Source organism: Chiloscyllium plagiosum, unplaced genomic scaffold (genome assembly GCF_037043375.1).
Source record: "Chiloscyllium plagiosum isolate Xiang-an unplaced genomic scaffold, Cpla_swu_hap1 HiC_scaffold_1, whole genome shotgun sequence".
In the NCBI taxonomy this organism is placed as follows: domain Eukaryota; kingdom Metazoa; phylum Chordata; class Chondrichthyes; order Orectolobiformes; family Hemiscylliidae; genus Chiloscyllium; species Chiloscyllium plagiosum.
The window spans coordinates 35,132,846-35,159,529 of NW_028270139.1; the positions used below are offsets into that span (position 1 = coordinate 35,132,846).

A 26,684-nucleotide genomic window follows, 5' to 3' on the forward strand; every position below is an offset into this window, starting at 1 on the left:
GTTTTAATGTGAGAAGTGTAGCAAGTAAGGAAGATGAACTTAGTACTTGGATTAATATCTGGGAGTATGATGTTATTGCTATTACTGAGACTTGCTCAAGTGAAGGGCAAGAATGGTAACTAAATATCCCAGGATATAGATGCTTCAGGTGGGATAGAGAGGGAGGTGAAAGGGGTGAAGGAGTTGCATTACTAGTTAGAGAGGATATCATAGCTGTTCTGAAGGAGGGCACTATGGAGAACCTGAGCAGTGAGGCAATATGGGCAGAGCTCAGAAATAGGAAGCAAATGGTAACAATGTTGTGGCTGTACTACAGCCCTCCCAACAGTGAACGTGAGATAGGGGTACAAATATGTAGACAGATTATGGAAAGATGTAGGAGCGACAGGGTGGTGGTGATGGGAGATTTTAATTTTTGACTGGGATTCACTTGGGTTAGAGGTTTTGATGGAGCAGAATTTGTAAAGAGCATCCAGGAGGGTTTTATAGAGCACTATGTAAGTAGTCCAACTCAGGAAGGAGCCATACTGGATCTGGTGTTGGGGAATGAACCTGGCCAGGTGTTTGAAGTTTCAATATGGAATCATTTTGGGAATAGTGATCACAATTCCATAAGTTTTAGAATACTCATGGACAAAGATGAGAGTGATCCTAAAGGAAGAGTGCTGGGGGAAGGCCAACTATAACAAAATTCGGCCGGAGCTAGGAAATGTGGATTGGGAGCAGCTGTTGAAGGGGAAATTCACATTTGATATTATATAGGTTGATTTGAATGCAGGACAAACACATCCCTATGGAAATGAGGGATAGAAATGGCAAGATTAAGGAACCATGGATGACAGGTGAAATTGTAAGACTAGCTAAGAGGAAAAAGGAAGCATACATCAGGTCTAAGCAACTGAAAACAGATGAAGCTTTGGAAGAATATCGGGAAAGTAGGATCAATCTGAAACGAGGAATTATGAGGGGTAAAAGAAGTCATGAAATATCTTTAGCAAACAGGGTTAGGAAAAAATCCCAAAGCCTTTATTCGTATATAAGGAGCAAGAGGTTAACTATGGAAAGGGTTGTTCCACTCATAGACAAAGGAGGAAAGTTATACATGGAGTCAGAGCAAATGAGTGAGATTCTTAATGAGTACTTTGCATCGGTATTCAACGAGGAGAGAGACATGATGGATGTTGAGGTTAGGGATAGATGTTTGATTACTTTAAGTCATAAGGAAGGAGGAAGTGTTGGGTATTTTAAAAGTTATTAAGGTGGACAAGTCCCCAGGTCCGGATGGGATCTATCCCAGGTTACTGAGGGAAGCGAGAGAGGAAATAGCTGGGGCCTTAACAGATATCTTTGCAGATCCTTGAACACAGGTGAGGTCCCAGAGGACTGGAGAATTGCTAATTTTTTCCCCCGTTTAAGAAGGGTAGCAAGGATAATCCAGGTAATTATAGACCAGTGAGCCTGATGTCAGTGATAGGGAAGCTGCTGGAGAAGATAGAAGGATATGATCTATTTACATTTGGAAGAAAATGGCTTATCAGTGATAGGTAGCATGGTTTTACGCAGGGAAGGTCATGTCTTACCAACTAAATGGAATCTTTGAGGAAGTGACAAAGTTAATTGATGAGGGAAGGACTGTAGATGTCATATACATGGATTTCAGTAAGGTGTTTGATATAGTTCCCCATGATAGGCTGGTGGAGAAAGTGAAGTTGCATGGGGTCCAGGGTGTGCTCGTTAGTTGCTCAGAGAACTGGCTGGGCAACAGGACACAGAGTAGTAGTGAAAGGGGGTTTCTCAAAATGGAGAACTGTGACCAGTGTATTCCACAGGGATCCGTGCTGAGGTCACTGTTGTTTGTGATTTATATAAATGATCTGGAGGAAGATATAGGTGGTCTGATTAGCAAGTTTGCAGATGACACTGAGACTGGTGATAGTGAAGGGCACTGTCAGATAATGCAGCAGAATATAGATAGATTGGAGGGATGGGTTGAAAAATGGTAGATGGAGTTCAATCAGGGTAAATATGAGGTGATATATTTTGGAAGATCCAATCCAAGGGTGAACTATACGGTGAATGGAAAAGTTTCGGGGAAAATTGATGTACAGAAAGATCTGGGTGTTCAGGTCCATTATACCCTGAAGGTGGCAATGCATGGTTGATAGTGGTCAAGAAGGCATAGGTCATGCTTTCCTTCATCGGAGGGAGTATTGAGTACAAGAGTTGGCAGGTCATGTTACTGTTGCATAGGACTTTTGGCTATATTTGGAATACTTTGTACAGTTCTGGTCGCCACACTACCGGAAGGATGTGGAGGGCGCAAGCTATGAAGAGAGGTTGAGTAGTTTAGGATTAATTTCATTAGAAAGGTTGAGGGGGGACCTGACTGAGGTCTACAAAACCATGAGAAGTATAGACAGGGTGGACAGCAAGAAGCTTTTACCCAGAGTGGGGCACTCAGTTACTAGGGGTCACAAGTTCAAGGTGAAAGGGGAAAAGTTTGGGGAGATATGAGTGGAAAGTTCTTTACGCAGGGGGTGGTGGGTGCCTGGAACGTGTTGCCAGTGGAGGTGGTAGAGGCGGGCACAATAGCGTCATTTAAGATGTATCTAAACAAATACATGAATGGGCAGGGAGCAGAGGGATACAGATCCTTGGAAAATACACAACAGGTTTAGATAGACGATATGGATCGGCGCAGGCTTGGAGGGCCAAAGGGCTTGTTCCTGTGCTGTGATTTTCTTTGTTTTTTGATGCTTGATAATCTGTGAATGATCTTGATCTTCGAGTCATTCAGCACAGAAACACACCCTTTGTCCAACCAACCCATGCCGAACCTAATCCCAAATTATACTTACACTACCTGTCTGCTCCTAGCCCATATCCCTCCAAACCTTTCTACTCATGTACATATCAAAATGTCTTTCAAATGTAATTGTCCCTGCATCTACCACTTCTTCAGAAAGTTCATTCCACATGCAAACCACCCTCTGTGTAAAAAGATTGCCCCTCATGTTTTTTAGATTTTTAAAATTGAAAAATAGATTTTTTAACATTACAACAAATACAAAACAATATAATTCAACACAATAGAAAGAAAATACACCAAAAAATTTAATAACCCAAACCGTCCTTATGTACAAATGTTTAAATATAGATAAAAATATATTTAAAAACCCCAACTAGCTACTCAACTCAATAAGTAATAACTAATAAAAAACTAATAATAATAATACAGCTCAGCAAACCAAAACACTAACTCTTGAATATTGAGAGCATTAATTTCACGTATTCATATGTTTGCAGCTCCCCTCTTTAGATATTGGACTCGTAAAACACAATTGTTATGGCTATATAAAAGCCCTTATTAGTGTGGCAGACAAATCTGTGTCCAGGTAGTCCAAAAAGGGCTGCTGTGTTTTATAGAAACTCTCAATTTTGTGGTGTACCATATTTTTAAGAAAGTCCAAGGGGATATGCACCATAATAATCTTACGACAACCCGACAAGCCCGGGGGATTTTCAGACATCAACCTAACAAAATATTCTTTCTTGCGCAGAAAATGAGGATGTTGACAAGTTTTTTCTTATGCGCATCAACAGAGGATACACTTGCCAGGCCAAGAAGAGGAGAAATCGGGTCCTTCACCCTTACACCCATTTCACCTGCCACGGCGCTCCAGTATGTTTGAAATCTACCACAGGACCAGAGACAATGGGTAAGAGTGCCTGTACTCTTACCCTGCGTGGGTTTCCTCCGGGTGCTCCGGTTTCTTCCCACAGTCCAAAGATGTGCAAGTCAGGTGAATTGGCTATGCTAAATTGCCTGTAGTGTTAGGTAAGGGGTAAATGTAGGGGTATGGGTGGGTTACGCTTCGGCGGGTTGGTGTGGACTTGTTGGGCTGAAAGGCCTGTTTCCACACTGTAATGTAATGTAATGTAATCTAACTTTACATTTGGGGCATGTTGAAGATACCCTGGTTTAAATTTTGACAAACGATCCAGAGCCAAGTGGACCCTGTAGAGAATCTTCAACTGTAAAGCATGAGTCCTATTGCAAATTGATATCTTGCTAGTGTTTTCCCAAATATCTTCCCAGGCCTCTGAGGAGACCTCCACGCTTAGCCCTTTCTCCCACACTCTGTAAAGTCGATCAAACTCATCCGAGGGGCTCCTCCCCAGCTGATAATATAAAGTGCTGACAGAAAGTTTACTCTTAGCACTGGGCACCCTTCTCTCTGTTAGATTTGTCCAGATCAGTCAAAAGTATAGTCTTTGTTTGAATAAAATCCCTAACTTGAAAAAAAACGAAAGGTCCCTGCTAGATAGCTCGTATTTGTCGCTAACTGATCAAAAGACGTTATTGTGTCTTCCTCAAATAAATCACCCAAGCGAGACACACCCCAAGATGCCCAATATCTGAATCCTGAATCCATCATCCCTGGTTGAAAACCCAGCATAGGTGTAAGAAAAGATGTTTTGCCAATATTGCCTTCCCTCTGCTGAATTGCCCTCCATGCTTTAACAGTATTGATAACTATTGGGTTATGGCAATATTCCTGAACTGTGTCCACATTTTGTCCAAAACCAGCAAACTAATAATGGGGCACTTTGCCAGAGAGGTTTTGATATCTAACTATATTGAAAGAGGGTCCCCACAAGCCCAATCACTCACGTAAGATAAAAGCGAGCTTAGTTGATAGTTTTAATGTACAGGAGATCCTCTCTCTCCCCCCCCCCCCCCCCCCCCCCAATCTGTGACGCAATTGCAGTTTAGCTAATTCAGTAAGGGGCTGCTTATGACCCAAATAGAAGAGCTAATCCAGCCATTCAGTGTCTTGAACGTTTGCTTATTGAAAATCAAGGGGGTCATCCGTATAGAGTAGAACAAACGAGGAAGAATATTCATCTCAATAAGAGCTATTCGACCTAACCATGAGACCGGAAATGCCTCCCATCTTTGAAGGTCTTATTTGATTTTGTCGAATAATTGAACAAAATTAGCTTTAAACAACTGTTCAAGAACTGGAGTGATGAATATGCGCAAGTACATAAAACCCTCCTGTGACCGCTTAAAAGAGAATCGAGATTTGCCCTCAAGACCTAGCACCTTCGTAAGAACACCCATAGGCATAGCCTCTGATTTTGCAAAATTAATCTTTTACCCCAAAAAGGTGCCAAATGACTTGATGCAATGTGTCAGGTGAGGCACCGAAACTGCTGGATTTGACAAAAAAATGAGGATAATGTCCATGTACAACATAATCTTATTTAATTTTGACCCCACTTCAGGAGTCAATATATTGGGATCCCTATGAATGGCCTTCACTGACGGTTCAATTACCACTGTGAAAAGCAATGGCGAAAGGGAACAGCTCTCTTGGCTGCTCCTAAAAATGCTAAAATTGCTTGATCGTACCCCATTGGTGATGACCGCAGCAAGATGTCACTGTAGAGAACCTTTACCCATCTTAGAATGGAAAGGTATGCCCACATTACTCATTCAAATGCCTTCTCTGCATCTAGAGAAATCACCAATCTCTGTATTGACTGTTGACAGGCTTGAAATACATTAAGCAGCCTTCTAACATTATTGGAGGAGGCATCTTTATGATGCCCATTTGGTCCTCTTCAACAATAGAAGGTAACGCAGTTTCCAGCTTTAATTCAAGAGTCTTAGAGAGGTTTTTAAAGTCAACTTTTAAGAGTGAAATGGACCTGTAAGAAGCACAGTGCTCCAGGACCTTCTCTTTTTTAAGAATAAGTGAAATATTGGCCTCTCTTAGAGATGGTGGGAGACAATCATGACTGAACGAGTCATTGAACTTGTTCAGCATCGAGTCTGACAATATGCATACAAATTCCTAATAGAATTCGCTGGGAAGTCCATCAGGACTGGGTGTCTTTCCACTGTGAATGTGCTTCACAGCCACCTGCACCTCTTGCTCTGATAAGGGGGCATTGAGAAAAGACTCTTGTTCGGGGGTCACACCTGGGAGCTCCAAATTCTTGAAAAAGGACTCCATCTTGGCCCACCCCTCTTCACAACCCTCAGAGTAATTCAGAGTAAAACCTCTGGAATGCCACATTAATCTTTTCGGAATCACGTGTTCCCAGACCCTTCCCTAATCGACGTGATGGCTTGAGGGGCACTCTTTTTTTCCTGAGGAGATACGCTAGATACTTGCCCGGTTTGTCACTATGCTCATATAACCTTTGTTTCGTGAAAGTGAGCTCCTTTTTTGCTGTCTGCGTGAGGATGGAATTCAATGAAGACCGCAGTGCCATAGTCCTCTGTAGCTTGGCCAACTGAATGCCTGTCGAAGTAAGCCTTGGAAAACAGCATAAAATCCCTGCCTGTAGGGACGCCTCCAGACGTCCACCAACCCTAACACCACACACAGATTGACTAAATGTTCAGTTTGTACAGAAGATATTGGGGTGCCTTTGGGCAACCTGTCTACCATGGGATCCATAAGACAATTAAAATTTCCCCTATAATAACATGTTGGGACTTGAGACTGATCAACTTAGAGAGAGCATTTACCAGAAATTTGAGGGGATGGGCTGGAGGGCAGTAAACATTTAAAACACCATATTCTTCCCCAATTATCAGGGCTTTGAGGATTACAAAACTCCCATGTGTATCCTTAACACACTCTAGTAACTTAAATGGAAGATTCCTCCGAACCAACATGACCATTCCCCTACTTCTGGTATTAAAAGATGAAAAATAAACCCGATCAAAGCCATTCTGCTGTCGTTTCAAATGCTCCCTATCATCCAAGTGTGTCTCCTGCAATAAAGCGATATCCACCTTTTCCTTTCTAAGACACGAGAGTACTCTTTTCCACTTAATTGGTGAGTGACTCCCCTTGATGTTCCAGGTACACCATTTAATCAAGTCATTAGCCATAACCTTCTACAGTAACATTTAGAGTCCAGAGAGGAGGAACTCGAATTACAAATCGCCAAGCCTTAGTGACGCAAGATCCATCGAATATAAAAACTACATAAACTAAAACCACTACAGTTAAGAAACTTACAAAGCTATCAAAGACTGTATACAACAAAAGCCAAAAAACAAACCAACATATAAAGCATCAATGGCATTGAATAGGGGAACTCACCCCCTGCCCAAAGGGGGCATCTACACCTCCCAAAACCCAACTTCCTATCCTGCTGCCATTATTGCAGTCAGGGCATTTAAATACCTGAACCAGGCATAATCTGCCCGTAAGAAGGCATCTAGCTATCCCAACCATTTTCTCTCCTCCTAGCTAGAGCCGCACAACAAACACAAGCAGCAAAGAAAGAAAATACACTATGGAATAACAATGTGAACAAAGAAATTTTGCCAAAAATGGTAAATGCCCCATCTATCCTTTGGTATAACTTAGAAGTTGAAAGTACACATCCCAACCGCCCTCAAGCATTGTTTAGACCAGATTATTACCAATTTTTAAAAAAAGGAAAAGAAAGCCCCGACAGGACTTCCTCTTTGAAAAGAAAAGTAGCGACATACCCAAACAACACTACTATTTGTACACACTAAATTGTTCAGATTAAGTTAATTTGTCCACAAAGTCTCTTGCTTTCTCCGATGTGTCAAAGAGATGTACAGATCCATCTAAGGTGAACCGTAGCACCGCCGGATACCTCAAAGAGTACTGGATCCTGAGCTCCCTCAGTCTTTTCTTGATGCCATCATAGGATTTTCTTTTCTGGATCACCACCGCTGAAAAGTCCTGGAAGAACATGTTCTTAGAGCCCTCGTAAACTAGGCCCATAAGATCCATTCCCTGGATTCTAGAAGCTTCCACGATTCTTTCCTCATCTCAATAAGTGATGAAACTGTACCAAGACAGGATGAGGATGTTGGTCCAGACCTGACCTCCGCACTGTGACCCGGTGATCCCCTCTCAATCTTCAAGCTTCTCATTCCACCCTTCAAGTTAAGGAATTTTGGCAACCAGTCCTCAATAGATTCCACTAGTCGCTCACCTTCCTTACCCTCCGGCAGACCAATATCTGAATAATTTTTCTCCTGTCCCTGTTCTCGAGGTCATCAACTTGGTCAAGCAAATTATGCACCTATGTCTCCTGGGTCTGGAACCTATCATAGAGTTATAGAGACGTACAGCACGGAAACAGATCCTTTGATCCAACTTGTCCAGGCTGACCAGATATCCCAACCTAATCTAGTCCCACTTGCCAGCACCTGGCCCATATCCCTCCAAATCCTTCCTATTTATATATCCATCCAGATGCCTTTAAGTGTTGCAATTGTACTAGCCTCCACCACTCATACCATACACGTACCACCCTCTGCATGAAAAAGTTGCCTCTTAAGTCTCTTTTATATCTTTCCCCTCTCACCCTAAGCCTATGCCCTCTAGTTCTGGACTCCCACACCTCAGGGAAAAGACTTTGTCTGTTTATTCTATCCATGCCCATCATGATTTTGTAAGCCTCTACAAGGTCATCCCTCAGCCTCTGATGCTCCAGGGAAAACAGCCCCAGCCTATTCAACCTTTCCCTATAGCTCAAATCCTCCAACTCTGGCAACATCCTTGTAAATCTTTTCTGAACCTTTTCAAGTTTCACAACATCTTTCCGATAGGAAGGAGACCAGAATTGCGCGCAATATTCCAACTGTGGCCTAACCAATGTGTTGTATAGCAGCAACATGACCTCTCAACTCCTGTACTCAATACTCTTACCAATAAAGGAAAGCATACCAAACACCTTCACTATCTTATCTACCTGTGACTCCACTTTCAAAGACCTATGAACCTGCACTCCAAGGTCTCTTCATTCAGCAACACGCCCTAGGACCTTACCATTAAGTGTATAAGTCCTGCTAAGATTTGCTTTCCTAAAATGCAGCACTCACATTTATCTAAATTAAGCTCCATCTGCCATTCCTCAGTCCATTGGCACATCTAGTCAAGATCCTGTTGTAACCTCCTGGGAGGAATTGGTATGTTTTCACCACTGTGATTCTGCGTTCTACCTCATCCATCCTTTTCTCAAGGTGTCCCAGCTGCTGTTCATGCTTCTGCAGCATGATAGAGATCAGGGCCAGCTTCTCCTCTATCTGTGTCCCCAACATCTCATGAGATTTCGTGAGCTCCTTTACCGGGACCTGGTAGGAAATCCAGTTCGAGGATCCTGCAGGATAGGCCACGGGTCTGGCCTCGGACGTACCTCCTCCCTTCTTTGGCATCTCGGACGGCGAAAACCAAGGTAAGTTACTCTCTAACAGTTTCTTGGGACTCCACAACCTTTCCAGAGTCTCAGGATATTATGATGGTCCGGGTAGGGCGGGTTAGGACTTGGTCCCGCTTGCGATGTGGTGTGGAGCTCTGCAATGCAATCTTTTAAAACCGCCACCATCTTGGAACCCCACTCATGTCTTTTTTTAAATCTCTCTCCTTAAAATGTGACCCGTAGTCTTGAAATCCTCCATCTTAGGGAAAAGACGCATACCATTACCCCTATTTATGCCCCTCATGATTTTATAAATATCTATAAGTTCAACTCTCAACCACTTAAGCTCCAGTGAAAAAAGTCCCAGCTAATTCAGCCTTTCTTCATAACTCAACCTTCCATACCTGGTAAATCTCTTCTGAACCCTCTCTAACATTAGATCATTTTGTTCCATAAAGCAGTTACACCAATGAGCAGTTGGCCTGAAATCTCTGCTGGTCTGAGAGTCTGATTTGGTCCACTTGTGTGTATTTATGCATTCAGTTTCTGGGTGGTGATGATTTCATTCTGGTGATTTTCAAGGACTCATCCCAATACATGCTTCCCAAGATAATGCCAGTTGTTGAGTCTTAACATCTTCTCCAGAGTGAATTCCTCCCTCTTCCTTTCACGTGTCAGCTTTTCAGTAACACCAAAATTTATCATTGCAGTTCAGCTATTTGATGAATGAACAAATTTTTAGTTTGAAAGGAGCGATGTGTTGCATTTGCTCGAGAAACTAAATCTCTGTCCTATTCAACTTGCCATATACAGTTAGCTGCGCCGACACTGTTCTTGAACATGTACTTGCCTTCTTCGCACATTGCTTGATGCCATATGTTAACCAACAATAAAAGTAATACGTACATTTCTGAGGTGAAAATGGAGGTCGGTAACTAATATGAAAGTTCATTTATATGCTGCGTATATGCATAAGCATGAGTTTCTGCATTGAAATTTGGGCTGTCTTCAAACTATAAGTCATGATCTATCGTAACTTTTGATATTCTTGGCATCTGTGTCAATTTCTGGGCCTGTGCTAGTTTTTGCATTTTTGTATTGTTTTATGTTGCCCTGTGCCTGTTTCGTAGTCTTTTATTTTGGAAAAGTGAATTTTTGCCACTGAGTGAAACAAAATGGCTGTATTCCATATTAAATTGTTTTTCCACTGTCTTCTGCTTTTTAACGTGTTAACAAAGTTGTCAAGTTTACTGTTGACTGTCTGTCTCAGCATGTCAAAGTCAGTCTTTGTTAAACCAAGAATCTTAATAACTTTTTCATTTTTCTTCCAACATTAACCTCAATCATATTAATATTGCTATTAAATGTTCATAAACTAATAAACCTTTAACTGAATTTAGCTTAATATTGATTCTAATATGACCCACCCCTTTTGCATTGTAGGGCACAATGTTGCCGAAATCTATACTGAACACATTCAAAAAATTTATTACCTAATGTAAACAAGCCTCCTTATCTTAATTCTATATTAAAGTTAAAATCCCCATTAAAAACAGTGTGCCTTTGCTATATTAATTCATTCCACCACTTTAAGCCGTTACGAGAGGCCATTTACAGATCGTTCTGCTATAATGCGTGTTTCGACAATGTGAATTCTCTGTAACACGATTGAATTGGGTACGGTGTTTCTAAAACACAAACTTTTAAAAAAGTGTGTTGGCTGTAATGCAATTGCATCACCAATACTTAAGCGCTGTTTCTAAAGCACAATTTTTCAATAATGTGGGGTTTCACAAGAAGGCAATTATCACATAATAGAGGAATTGACTGCACATAACTTACACTGCAGTCTTTCATCTTTTATTTTTTAACTATACCCATAAATGTCACCGTCACCTTATCCCTCATTATATCATCTCTTACAGAAGTAATTAATTATAAACTTAATCATTAATGATACTCCTGATCTTTGCTTTTCTATCTATCTTGTTTTTCTGTATCATATTACTCAGTTAAAATGATATAATCTGAAAGGATGGGAAGGTTTGGGATTAGAATAATTTTCTTTGAGATGTTTAGTATACTGGTGTATGTGTGTACATCAAATTTCATGCTTCCCATAATTTGAATGCAATTCAGTTTAGGATTAACACTGATCTCTGCTGTTGAAGCCCTCTTTACTTAGATCTATACTTATGTATTCTAACTTCTTCCTATCTGGCCTCCCGTCTTCTACCTCATAGATTTGAGCTCATGCTAAATTGCTGTCTGTATGCAAACTAGCACAAAATTATATTCAACTATCACTGTTCTGCTTGTCGAGCTACTCTAGCATTCAGTCTGATTAATGTTCTGATTTTAATATTATTTTCCATATTTCTGACTCCTTTCATAGCCTTGGCACTCCTATTTCTGTAATTTCCTCTAGTCCCACAACCCCTGAGACTTCTGCACACTTTGACGTGCATAGTTGTGATTTTAATCACTGCACCAAAAGCAACCATACCTTCAATTATTTGAGCCCTAAGATATATAATTCACTCCCAATCTTCTCCACCTCTTCCGTTTCCTTTTACACCCTCCCTCAAATCTACTTACTTTGACTTAGTATTTAATTACTTATCCTTACTTATCTTGATGAGAAATGGTAATGAATTTTGTTTAACAATACTCTCGTGCCTATGCATTTACATAAAACATTTAATATAATAAAATAACCAATGTGTTAATATTGTTGTTAGATGTGCCTAATTACGTATTGCTAACTGGATCTTGTGGCATGGCAGACCAGGATTATTATTTTGCTTTCAAGTTTGTATTGGATTAGCTGATTTTAACTAGGTTTTGATGATAGTGTTGGCTAATGGGTGACAAAGATGGTTCGTGCAATTTGCAATAATGTTTCTAAAATAGGGACAACAAAAAGCACTTCAGCATTTATGATTGATATTGAATAATATATGCTAGAAAATGTAGTAATATGATTTGCCATAAAGGACTCTGGGCAAGCTTGGGAGGCTGTAAAGATGATTGAATAGTCTGCCAATACTTAGAGACCAATTATCAGCATCAAGGCAGATAGGTATGACTTGGGAAATTTCCTTTCTTGATGCACATGCCTCAGAAATAGCTGCTGCTGCAGATGGCATGATTTCTATTGCAGGCTGGGGAGGTAGGGTATGATGTAGTTGTGGGTATTGCAAGAGCTGCTGAGTCGAGAGGCAGGCTGTTAAAGAAGCCCACTTCAGTTGTCTGGAACTTTGACCCTCTCTCTCAATGTCAGCAAAAATAAAGAACTGATAAATGACTTCAGAAAGAAAAGAGGAGAACACGCCCCCATCTACATCAATTGAGCAAAGGTTGAGAGGATTGAGAGAATCAAGTTCCTCGGAATGATGATACACAGCAACCTGTCCTGGACTTACCATATAAATGCGATGGTTAAGAAGGCACAACAATGCCTCCTCTTCCTCAGATGGCTCAGGAAACTTGGCATGTCCATAAGGACCCTCACCAACTTTTACAGATGCACCATAGAAAGCATACATTTTGGGTTCATAACTGCCTGGTTTGGCAACTGTTCTGCCCAGGACCGTAAGAAACTACGTAAGGTTGTGTACACAACCTAGAGCATTACGGAAGCCAAACTCTCATCCATGGACTTCATTTACACTCGTTGCCGCAAAAAGGCTGCCAACATCATTTAAGACCCATTTCACCCTGATAATGCAGTTCTCCAACTTCTTCCATTAGGCAGAAGATACTGAAGCTTGAACACATACACCAGCAAGTTCAATAATAGCTTCTTCCCTGCTGTTATTAGAATGATGAACGGACTCTCTAATTTCAAATAATGCTGATCGTGTTAATGTTGATCTTGCCTCGCATTTGTCATGTGCAGTGTAACCTATATGCCTTATGCTGTCCAAGTTAATCGCACCCTATGTCCTTGTATCCTGTGATCTGACTGTACTGTTCGTAAACAAAGCTTTTCATTTTACTGAGGTACATATGACAATAAATCAAATATTGGAATCCTTACACTGTGAAGATAGGCCATTTGGCCTAACAAGTCCACACTGACTTTCTGAAGAGCATCCTACCCAGACTCACCCCACTACCCTATCCCTGTAACTCTTAAGTTTCCCATGGCTGATCCACCCAACCTACACATCCCTGGTCACTATGGGCAATTTAGCACCTAACTGGCACATTTTTGCACTGTGGGAGGAAACCAGAATGTCTGGAGAAAACTGAAGCAGACACTGAGAGAATGTGCAAACTCCACACAGACAGTTGCTCGAGGCTGGAATTCAATTTGGGTCCCTAGTGCTGTGAGGCAGCAGTACTAACCACTGAGCTACCCTGCCATCTTTTTATGCTCATTCCTCATACCATTTGCTCATATCCCGTCCATGCTAACTCAGATCTGTTCATACCCCAAAACCAAACTGACAGTTCTTTATACTGTTCATGTCAATTCATAATGTTTGCCAAGCCATTTCTGCAAATGCACCCTGATGAGTCCTCCAGTGACAATTATTTGTGTGAAAATTATTTTTCAATCGGCCATTCATAACTTTTTCAGAAAAAGACTGGTGCAACAATCATACAAAAGTGGCATTGAACCATAACGTTAACAGCAACTCTAAGCCATTGACACCATTTTCATCATGTGTAAATAAGTATTGAGTCAGTGATAAAATAGATCATGGAATAAATTGCCTGTATAACAATTAATCAAACAATGATTTCCTCTTTTTCCAATCAAGTTAAATCCTTATGGTAGTCTGTTTTATTTTGGCATAACGCATGAAAAATGGTAAAAGAATGCGTGGTAACTTTTCTGTTGCCAAGTGCCACCTGAATAGAAATGCCTCTTGAAAGGCATTTGATGGTCTGAACAGACCTGATGCCTACATGGTTTCTAAGTGCAATCCTGAACACATGAGGAATCTCCACCACTTAGTGAAAGCAATGTATCCTGTTCAGCTAATGTTTACGTCACACAAGTAAAATTATGGAACTGTTAACTGTTATAAACAGTTGTCATTTCCTTGATACATTTGCACTGCAGTTTAAATGATCCGGCTGATGTGCCTGGGGTCACTTGCAAGGATGTGGTTGCATAAAAGCTTCATGCTGTAGTAACCTTTATTTGTTTGGGAAGGACCATCCTGGATCCAGATGTTGGGTAAAGATAATTTTGTAGGAGACAGCACAGCTCTTGACTGTCTCTGCTTTACAAGAAAGACTATGAAGACAGAATTACTTACTCAGATGCTGATATTAGGCTAGTAATATTTGTAGTTCAGGGTCAATTTCAGTTTTCTATCTTGTTTCTTCTTGAGTGCATTCTTTTTTCAATTATGATGGCATTTGAAATTTGAAAGTCGAGCTGATAGTTGAAAAATGGCTAACTGCTGAGGCATCTGGTCAATGGACTTTATTGTTAAGAGTTTTTCAGTATGCTCAAAGCAGATTTGTCTCACTTAAAAGCAGGAGTCACATCAAAGTCTTCCATTTAGAAATATAACTAAAACAAAAACACAAAAGTAGACAATCTTCTGGGCAAAAATAACTAATCAATACACAAAATGCAGTAAAGTTTTGATAAAATCCATTTAGAGTTTTCAAAAAAGCTTTAGATAGATAGTCTCAAGTCTCCCTAAAGCCTGCTTTAGCTTGCTCTTCTTTTGTAGTCAATGTTGTGGATAAATCTCACACTGTTACTTGTATCAGCATTTCTGAACTCAAAACATTGACAGACTGGCCACTGCTTGAATCATCTTAATGTTTAAAAAATTCATAAATGGTTCATATTTGTTAAGTGTCCTGGATTCCAGGAGGATCAGATTTTAATCACAAAAAATATACTTAGCATGCTTGGTCTAAAGAGCTGTATCCATCATTAGGTATTCATAGTAAGTAATGCTGCTACCAGCAAACACTGTTGAGAAAATCATGTGAGTTTATGTTACTGATTTAATGGATAGAAGATAATAACCTGAAATTTGCAGGAGGTGGTGGCTTTGCTGTAAAATTAGTGAACTATTTTCCAGAATCTCTCGCTAATGTTCTGGAGACATTGTCTTGAATGCCACCATGGCAGAGGTAAAATTTGAAATCAATTTTAGAAAAACCGGGAATGAAAAACGGGCCTAATATTGACCATGTAACCATGTTGATTGTTGTAAAAACTCATCTGGTTCAGTAATTTCTTTTTGGAAAGGAAATCTACCATCCTTACCTGGTTGAGCCTATATCTGGCTCCAAACCCACAGCCACGTAGTTGACTCTTAACTGCCATTGCCTAGCCATGAATGAATAAAACAAACCTGTGATTTCCTGAGTTGGGTTCCCTGCTTTGTAAAAATATGGTCTCTCTTTCTTTTGTTCAGCATCCAAGTGGAGCAGGTAATAGTGCTGCAAAAGCCATGTTGTCCCTAATTTTGTAAGGTGAATTTACTCTCTGTTGAAAGCAGAAGACCCTAAGTTCTAATTAGGCATCTTCACAAATCACAGATATGTATAAAACTTGGGGTGTATGGCCTGAGGCAAAAAGTATAAATCGCAGACAAAATGTGATTCTCCAATCTGGTCTCCTCAGCAGGGATCAATACTCAAGGGGTATCCCTTCCTGAAATTGTTGCCATCTACGGTAGTGCCCTACTCTGAGTGATTTATGAGTGATTTCCAGTTGAATTGAATAGAGGAAAGACATAGCCAAACAGTTTGTGGAGCAAAAATGAGATGGAAAAGAGAAAAATAAGTGTGAACTACATAAATATCAGTTTTAAGTTAGTCCATGGAATAAATTATTGGCTTAGTGTCACAGTGATCCAGCTAGGGAACTACCGAATCCTTCAAAAAAAATCCATGGTCTCAGCTGTTTATACATAGAAATACATTCAACTTACAACATGGAAAAAGACATTCAACCTAACCAGCCTAAATCAAAATGTTCCTTCCACACAAACACACATTTCTAACCACACTTACCTAGCCTGTTCCTAAATTTTCTGATCACCTTTCCTTCATCCTGCTATTCAATCTAATCTTGAATGTTGATATAATTTCCTCCTTGAACATTAACTCCAAAATTCCAATTAAGAAGTTTCATAAACTTTTTTGCAGAACAAGTGAAATGTATTTACGAGTCTCTTGCATTTAGTATGCTATCTATAATCCTCATTGTAATCCTCATCCTCCTTCAACTGCTCAAAACAATCTTTTTCATCTTTTCATAGTTTTAAGAAACTAGAACTGCAGATTCATGGTAGTTAAATAAAATGACAAATTTGTGATTGATAACATACATAACTTTCCACTTGGTTCCAACACTAAATAATTTTGTAACTCAGTTGTCACTCTATTCCTGATGAAGGGCTTTTGCCCGAAACGTCGATTTTCCTGCTACTCGAATGCTGCCTGACCTGCTGTGCTTTTCCAGCACCACTCTAATCAAACCACAACCTAAACATTAATCAGTGAGATTATTTTCTTTGAAGTAGTTTATACCTGACCTCGCGAATCTTATTGGCTGAATGTGAGGACCCAATAGCAGCAAGCAATGACATGTGATTTGTTCCTATAATTACAGCTCCAATGCACAGCAAAATTATTGTGCAACCGTGCTATATGTGAATCACTAATACAGCATACGCATGTGATTCTATCAAGATAAAACTACTGTACTGGCTCTTTTTAAAATCTAAAATCAGGGTTTGTTATTTACTTTTTCCATATGTTTGTCAAGCAACTCAGCACCTTATTGGAAATCTATAAATACTGATGAAGAAAATGATGGCACTCATTATGGCATAACATGGTGGTTCAGCGGTTAGCGCTGCTGCCTCACAGCACCAGAACCTATGCTTGATTCCAGCCTGATGTCTATCTGTATCGAGTTTGCATGTTCTTCTCATGTCTGTGAGAGTTTGTGTCGGGTGCTCTGATATCTTTCCACAGTCCAAAGGTGAGTAGGTTAGGTGAGTTGGTCATGCTAAATTGTCAGTAGCATCGAGGGATATGTAGGCTAGGTGATTTAGCTATAGACATTGCAGGATGTAGGGGACTGGGTCTGGATGGACGTTCTTTGAAGGGTTGCTGCAGACTTGATGAGCCGAATGGCGTCTTTTCACCCTGTAAGGATTTTAAGTACTACCATTTACACTTGCCATAATTCTTGATGTGATTAAGATTTTAGCTCTGATTTTTCCATTCTATCAAATCCAAAAGTAAGAGATTTTGCTGGAAAAAACCAACAACTCATGAAGATTGGAAAGCCTGCAGATCCTCGAGCAGTTAGGCAACTGATTGGTTGCCAGTGGGATCTTGCCAGAATTAGGATTGAGGATGAGGGAAGTGCCAATTGCCAAGAGCTGCAGGCCAGTAAGAGACTGCAATGCCATGATAGAGGCAAAAGTGGGTACTGCAGATTCTGGAGATTAGCGTCAAGATTAGAGTAGTACTGGAAAAGCACAGCAGGTCAGGCAGCATCCGAGGAGCAGGAACATTGACGTTTTGGGCAAAAGCCCTTCATTAGGAATGCCATGATGGAGTCCATGGTTGCAGCCAGGACAACACTTCCTGAAATGCTGGGACAGACCAGATTGGACAGAGGAACGCTAATGATCAATATTGCTTTGGGTAGGGGTCTTGGGGTTAAATGGTGTGAAGTAAGAGAAAGGGGGGGGTGGCTTTCAGACCAGCTTCCTTCCCTAAAGGATGATAGTGAATCAGAAGGGTTTTTCCTCAATGGTCGAGAGTGGTTTCATGGTCACCGTTAAAGAATTAAGTCCAGATTTTTATTTTATTGAATTCAAATTCCACTGTCTGCTGTGGTGAAAAATTGAACCAGGTTCCCAGAACATTTCCTGGGTCTCTGGATTGACAGTCCAGTGATAAAATCCCCTCCCCGAGCAATGTGTATTTGAAAGAAAGTTCACTTTCTCTACAGGTTGCTTTAACATTTTATGAAATATTTTCAGTTGACAATATACCACATGTAGCATCAAAGCCAAATGTTCAATTTGGTACAATGCCAGTGAGGGCAACAACAAACATTGCAATGTAAACAAATTAGATTAATCATTTAATAGAATTAACAAACTTGAAAGAAAGGCAAACAAACTTGTTTAATTGCTATTTTGTGCAGTAGTAGTAATTTTCAACAATTTCCATCCAACTGTAAGAATTTGAGTGCATGAGAACATAGTCAGTTAAAATTCTTCCAATGTCTGCATGATAATAATGGCCACTTTCTAAGTAGCTAATAGTATCAGTCGTATTGGTCTCAAAATGAAGTCAACATTAATGAATATTGTTAAAAATCACAATACCAGGTTATAGTCCAACAGGTTTATTTGGAAGCGCAAGCTTTTGGAGTGCTGCTCCTTCAGGTGGTTGTGGAGGATAAGATCGTAAGACACAGAATTTATAGCAAAAGTTTACAATCCATTTTTTAGAAATGGAATCAGTCTGAACAGACAGTGCACCTCACACCTTCAACGCATTACCTGACCTGACATGGCACCTATTGTTAAAGTTCACTTGAGAATGTAATTTTAAAAAAGGTTCTGGGATTTACATATGATAGAGCTAAAACCAACATGCCCATTCTAAAAGACGAGAGATGTCACAAACAATCCAAGTCTTTTCAATATATAACTTTAGTTGCATCACACTGTAAACTTTTGCATAAATTCTGTGTCTTATGATCGTATACTCCACAACCACCTGATGAAGGAGCAGCACTCCGAAAGTTAGTGCTTCCAAATAAACCTGTTGAACTATAACCTGGTGTTGTGTGATTTTTAACTTTGTATACCCCAGTCCAACACTGGTACCTCCAAATTAATGAATATTGACATCATTGATTAGAAACATAACCATAGGTATAATCCATGAAGGGCAACCACTGCATGAGTTTCAGAAATTGACAACATGACAATGGGAAATTGATTAGCTTACTTAATTTTCTATTACCAATGAGATGCAAGCTTCAGTAGTGGCCCCAGAGGCAGTTCACTGGTTCTAAATGATGATAGACAAGAATTTTGACCAAAATTGTACCCGAACCCATGGTTATGAGGACAGTGTGAGGTTTGTAATTAGGATATCATGGATTGAAGCAACTAGGATATCATGGATTGATTTTAATGGGTACTCCTGCTCCTGATAGGCCTACATTTATGTAGGTATAACACTTCGTACTTAAAAGGACTGCAGGTCTGCTTACTGTTGGAGAAGGCGGCCTGCAGCCTGTCTGGTGAATACTGCAGTCCGTTGTGTTCAAATTAAAAGAAAGGGGACCAAAACATATGTTGGGCTTTGGATTTGTAAAAGTAATAGATCTATCATAACTCAGATGGGTTTCCTGAATAATAGCAGGATGCCCTAGCAAATATGGAATGAGGGACACCACTAAAGCAAATTGAACACAGTATTAGATCCTTTAATTATTCAAATAACTTGACTACGCAAAATTTGGCACAATTAATTCAGTTTGCTGTGAACTAGCTTTACACTAAAGAGGCCAACAATTTCTGGCTCAGCATTTAGAATTTACCCAGAGCCAATGCAGGAAGACTGAGTCTATAATTTCCTGATTTGTAGTTTCCACCTGATTGAATAAGAGGGTGAAGTATTTTTCATGATCCAAACCTATGATAGAAGTTCAATTTCCACAGAATTTGTAACCTGATGGTTTGAGGTTTCACTTACCCTTACAATATTCAGTGCTTGGTGACCTCCAATTCCTCTTGGTCCACACAGTGAGTTCTATGTGATGTCTTTTTTGAATACTTGTTTTCAGAGTCTGATGCTCAGCAATGGAGCTGCAACTTCTTGCTGATAAGTGTGACACCTGGGACTGCTTCAATGTCACCAAGGCGATATATGGACACAACGCCCTTGGTCTCAAACTGGTGCAAAGTAAGAACAGAAGCCCTTTGGAAGACAGTGAAAATACGAACCTTCATGAGAGAGAACACTTTAAAGAACCCCTAAACTGTGATACAATCATAGATAGAGTCATAGAGATGTACAGCATGGAAACAGACCCTTCGGTCCAACCCGTCCATGCCGACCAGATATCCCAACTCAATCTCGTCCCACCTGCCAGCACCCGGCCCATATTCCTCCAAATCCTTCCGATTCATATACCCATCCAAATGCCTCTTAAACGTTGCAATTGTACCAGCCTCCACCACTTTCTCTGGCAGCTCATTCCATACATGTACCAACCTCTGTGTGAAGAAGTTGCTCCTTAGGTCTCTTTTATATCTTTCCAATCTCACCCTCAATCTATGCCCTCTAGTTCTGAACTCCCCGAGCTCAGGGAAAAGACTTTGTCTATTTACCCTCTCCATGCCCCTCATAATTTTGTAAACCTCTATAAGGTCACCCCTCAGCCTCCGATGCTCCAGGGAAAACAGCCCCAGCCTGTTTAGCCTCTCCCTATAGCTCAAATCCTCCAACCCTGGCAACATCCTTGTAAATCTTTTCTGAACCATTTCAAGTTTCACAACATCTTTCCGATAGGAAGGAGACCAGAATTGCACACAATATTCCAACAGTGGCCTAACCAATGTCCTGTACAGCCGCAACATGACCTCCCAACTCCTGTACTCAATACTCTGACCAGTATACGAATGCATACCAAAAGCTTTTTTCATTATCCTATCTACCTGCGACTCCACTTTCAAGGAACTATGAACCTGCACTCCAAGGTCTCTTGGTTCAGCAACACTCCCTAGGACCTTACCATTAAGTGCCTAAGTCCTGCTAAGATTTGCTTTCCCAAAATGCAGCACCTCGCATTTATCTGAATTAAACTCCATCTGGCGTTTCTCTGCCCATTGGCCCATCTGGTCCAGATCCTGTTATAATCTGAGGTAACCCTCTTCACCGTCCACTACACCTCCAATTTTGGTATCATCTGCAAACTTACTAACTGTACCTCTTATGCTTACATCCAAATCATTTATGTAAATGACAAAAAGTAGAGGACCCAACACCAATCCTTGTGGCACTCCACTGGTCACAGGTTTCCAGTCTGAAAAACTACCCTTCACCACCACCTTCTTGTCTTCTACCTTTTGAGCCAGTTCTGTATCCAACTGGCTAGTTCTCCCTGTATTCCGTGAGCTCTAACCTTGCTAATCAATCTCTCATGGGGAACCTTGTTGAACACCTTACTGAAATCCATATAGATCACATCTACTGCTCTGCCCTCATCAATCCTCTTTGTTACTTCTTCAAAAAACTCAATCAAGTTTGTGAGACATGATTTCCCATGCACAAAGCCATGTTGACTATCCCTAATCACTCCTTACCTTTCCAAATAAATGTACATCCTGTCCCTCAGGATTCCCTCCAACAACTTGCCCACCACCAACGTCAGGCTCACTGGTCTATAGTTCCCTGGCTTGTCCTTCCCACCTTTCTTAAACAATGGCACCACGTTAGCCAACCTCCAGTGTTCCGGCACCTCACCTATGACTATCGATGATACAAATATCTCACCAAGGGGCCCAGCAATCACTTCTCTAGCTTCCCATAGAACTCTAGGGTACACCTGATCATTATCCACCTTTATGCATTTCAAGACATCCAGCACTTCCTCCTCTGTACTTTGGACATTTTGCAAGATGTCACCATCTATTTCCCTGCACTCTATATCTATCTTCCATATCCTTTTCCACATTAAATACCGATGCAAAATAATTGTTTAGTATTTCCCCCATTTTCTGTGGCTCCACATAAAGGCCGCCTTGCTGATCTTTGAGGGGCCCTATTTTCTCCCTAGTTACCCTTTTGTCCTTAATGTATTTATAAAAACCCTTTGGATTCTCCTTAATTCTATTTGCCAAAGCTATCTCATGTCCCCTTTCTGCCCTCCTGATTTCCCTCTTAAGTATACTCCTACTGCCTTTATACTCTTCTAAGAATTCACTCGATCTATCCTGTCTATACTTTACATATGCTTCCTTCTTTTTCTTAACCAAACCCTCAATTTCTTTAGTCATCCAGCATTCCCTATACCTAACAGCCGTTCCTTTTACCCTGACAGGAATACACTTTCTCTGGATTCTCGTTATCTCATTTCTGAAGGCTTCCCATTTTCCAGACGTACCTTTACCTGTGAACATCTGCCCCCAATCAGTTTTCGAAAGTTTTTTTTCAGCTTAGGTTCCCTACAGTGTGGAAACAGGTCCTTCGGCCCAACAAGTCCACACCGACCCTCCGAAGAGTAACCCACCCAGACCCATCTCTCTCTGACTAATGAACCTAACACTGTGGGCAATTTAGCATTGCCAATTCACCTGACCTGCATATCTTTTGTGACTGTGGGAGGAAACCAGAGGATCCGGAGGAAACCCACGCAGACACAGGGAGAATGTGCAAACTTCACACGGACAATTACCCGAGGCTGGGATCGAACCTGGGACCCTGGTGCTGTGAGGCAGCAGTGCTAACCACTGAGCCACCATGCCGCCCACCTAAAACAGTCAAAATTGGCCTTTCTCCAATTTAGAATGTCAACTTTTAGATCTCGTCTATCCTTTTCCATCACTATTTTAACTCTAATTGCATTATGATCGCTGGCCCCAACGTGCTCTCCCACTGACACCTCAGTCACCTGCCCTGCCTTATTTCCCAAGAGTAGGTCAAGTTTTGCACCTTCTCTAGTAGGTACATCCATATACTGAATCAGAAAATTTTCTTGTACACACTTAACAAATTCCTCTCCATCTAAACCCTTAACACTATGGCAGTCCCAGTCTATGTTTGGAAAGTTAAAATCCCCTACCATAACTACCCTATTATTCTTACAGATAGCTGAGATCTCCTTACAAATTTGTTTCTCAATTTCTTTCGGACTATTAGGAGGTCTATAATACAATCCCAATAACGTGATCATCCCTTTCCTGGTTCTCTGTTCCACCCAGATAACTTCCCTGGATGTATTTCCAGGAAAATCCTCCCTCAGCACAGCTGTAATGCTGTCCCTTAATAAAAATGCCGTTCCCCCTCCTGTTTCGCCGTCCTTTCTATCCTTCCTGTAGCATTTGTGTCATGGAACATTAAGCTGCCAGTCCTGTCCATCCCTGAGCCATGTTTCTGTAATTGCTATGATTTCCCAGTCCCATGTTCCTAACCATGCCCTGAGTTCATCTGCCTTCCCTGTTAGGCCCCTTGCATTGAAATAAATGCAATTTAATTTATTAGTCCTACCTTGTCCCTGCCTGCCCTGACTGTTTGACTCGCTTCTGTTCTCAACTGTATCAGTGTCAGTTTGACCTCTTTCCTCACTATCTCCCTGGGTACCACCCCCCACCTTACCAGTTTAAGTCCTCCTGAGCAGCTCCAGCAAATCTCCCTGCCTGTATATTAGTTCTCTTCCAATTTAGGTGCAATCCGCCCTTCTTGTTCAGGTCACTTCTACCCTGAAAAAGATTTCAATGATCCAAAAATATGAATCCTTCGTCCATACATCAGCTCCTCAGCCATGCATTCATCTGCTCTATCCTCCTATTCCTGCCCTCACTAGCTCGTAGCTCCGGGAGTAATCCAGATATTACTATTCGCGAGAATCTCCTTTTTAAATTCCTGCCTAACTCTCTATAATCTCCCCTCAGAATCTCAACCTTTTCCCTTCCTATGTTATTGGTTCCAATGTGGACAATGACCTCTTGCTCGCCCCTCTCCCCCGTGAGAACATTCTGCACCCTCTCTGAGACATCCTTGATCCTGGCACCAGGGAAGCAACACACCATTCTGATTTTTCGCTGCTGGCCACAGAAACGTCTGCCTATACCTCGAACTAGAGAATCCCCTAACACAATTGATCTCTTGGAACCCGATGTACCCCTCGTTGCATTGGAGCCAGTCTCAATACCAGAAACTTGGCTGTTTGTGCTGCGTTCCCCTGAGAATCCATCCCCTATTACATTTTCCAAAACAGCATACTTGTTTGAAATGGGTATAGCCACCAAAGACTCCTGCACTAGGTGCCTACCTCTCTTACCTTTCTTGGAGTTAACCCATCTATGTGACTGTATCTGAGACTTTCCCCCATTCCTATAACTGCCATCCTTCGCATTCTGTTGTTGCAAATTCCTCATTGCTTCTAACTGTCTCTCCAACCGATCCATTCGATCTGATAAGATTCGCAACCAACAGCATTTATGGCAGGTATTATCCGCTGTAATCCTTAAACTCTCTTTAATCTCCCACATCTGACAAGGAGCACATATCAGTCTACTAAAGGCCATTTTCATAATCTACAGCCCCAGAAAATAACACCGTCTTATTCCTCTACAAACACTGCCCCAGGTTAAATTAATAGTTATGGTTTATATTTTAAGTTTAAGATGAAGATGTGTTTGAGGAAATCCCCATCAAAGATGCGTTTGGTTATCATCTGGTACAGCAGAAGTTGAAGACATCATTAACCACATGAAGAATGAAAAAGCTGCTGGAGTGGACGTGATTCCAACCAAGGTTTTCAAACTTGAAGGAGTATAGCTTACAGGTCATCTCCAACAACTGCTTCTAAAAATCTGGAACAAAGAAGAAATCCTTGCTGATCTCGGAGATGATTCTGAGATCTTCCATTACACTTCCCAATTGTCGGAGCCAAAAGCCTTGGGCAGATTGACAAATGCCATGCAGAATGGTTAATGATGTTCCTGACATTTGTCTTGGAGTTGATGAGCGGTGAAATTAATGTTCATAGTTTCACAGTTTGTTCTGAAACTGGCTTTTCAGAAGGATTTCTTTAGAAATTGGGAGAAGGAACCTTGTAAAGATTTGGGCAATGATCTTCCTGGTGATGGGGAGTAGGGAGATTCCTTTGTAGTTTCCACAGTCCACTTGATCCCCTTTCTTGAAGATGGTGGTGATGGTGACTAACCCCATTTTAAAAAATTATTAACTATATAATTCCCTTTAGTATTTTCAAGTAAAATAAGGCTGCTTCAACTTTAAGTGGTTCTTTTACTTCTTTGAGTGTACTTCTTGTGTTAAAGTGCCTTTGTTAATTTTTTTTTAGATTACTTACAGTGTGGAAACAGGCCCTTCGGCCCAACAAGTCTACACCGCCGAAGCGCAACCCACCCAGACCCACTCCCCCACATTTACCCCGGCCCCTAACACTATGAGCAATTTAGCATGGCCAATTCACCTAACCTGCATGTTTTGTTTTGAACTGTGGGAGGAAACCAGAGCACCCGGAGGAAACCCACACAGACGTGGGGAGAATGTGCAAACTCCACACAGTCAGTCGCTTGAGGTAGGAATTGAACCCGGGTCTCTGGCGCTGTGAGGCAGCAGTGCTAACCACTGTGCCACCCACTTGTAGGCATTGGGTGCACCATTCCTGGAAACACTGCAATACCAGGCTGATACATGGAGAGGACAGAGCAAGCCCTTAAGCCATTTCCCTGCTCCAAAAATCCATTTAATACAAATACTCCCACGTTCGGGAGATATCAGCGATTAAACTGATAAGAACAGAAACTACACATATTCCGAGCCAAAAGGCCGAGAAGCAAATTGGCAAGTCTTGTTAGACTTCCTAACTTTTTACTTTTTTACTCTCTTTACGATTCTCAGTGCTCTTATTCGTAGAATTATCTCCCCATTTTTATTTTATCCCTTATAAAAATGTACTTTTTGTTCAGTTCATCCATGAAACACCTGAATTGGAAAGTTCCCTACAGTTCTCTTCACAATGCACTCAATCTATACCGTAGCAAGTTTATTTCTAAGTACATTTCACTTCTTGATAATTGATATGTCAAAGGTGATTTTGCACAATTAAACTAACTAAGAAGAAATAAGGTAAAAACTACATCATTATTTATGTTTTTGATTATTCAATAATGCACATAAAATTTTTGAGAGAAACTTAATCATCTTGGTAATCTTGATATAACATTAAAACACAAGGAGTGAAGTCTAGTTGTAGGGTTAAGGGTATAATCAAATTTTTCATTAAGAATTTGTCATGATTCCTTGCTTAACATTTTCCATATGTTAACATCTTCCATATGTTAATGGTTTTCATTTAACTAATATCCTCAGTCAGTTGTTGCTTATAATTGTCTTCTGCTGCACAATGTTACACGTGGTGAAAATTTTCCATGCTCTGAAGCGGAGTGGGAGTATTTTGTGTCAATGGTTTGGGAAATAATTTCCTTTCCAGAAGAAAGGAAGCATGATTGCGCATACTTTATGTGTGCAAGAGTTGCAGAGGGACCAAAGGTCTTTGATGTTAAAATTGAGTCTTTGAAGATAAGGATCTTTCTGCCATTTTGTGGTTGTAAAACTCAGTACATACTTCTCATCTTGGCATTGAGACCATTAGTATGGTTGGAAAACCCAAAGAATCAACCACATTATTAAAATGCAAACAATTTTATCAAATTATATCATGCAGTGCCACAACTTATATTGGT

The 26,684-nt window shown here is 40.8% G+C and overlaps 1 protein-coding gene and 1 non-coding gene across 2 annotated transcripts in view; one reads left to right on the top strand and one right to left on the bottom strand.

The window, feature by feature from the left end:
• The window catches only part of cfap299 (cilia and flagella associated protein 299), a 694,354-nt gene that overhangs the window by 155,748 nt on the left and 511,922 nt on the right, over positions 1–26,684 (top strand). The window lies entirely within an intron of this gene.
• LOC122555958 (U2 spliceosomal RNA) lies at positions 25,588–25,779 on the bottom strand. The gene has a single exon (XR_006313402.1). It is a non-coding gene; the product is annotated as a U2 spliceosomal RNA (small nuclear RNA).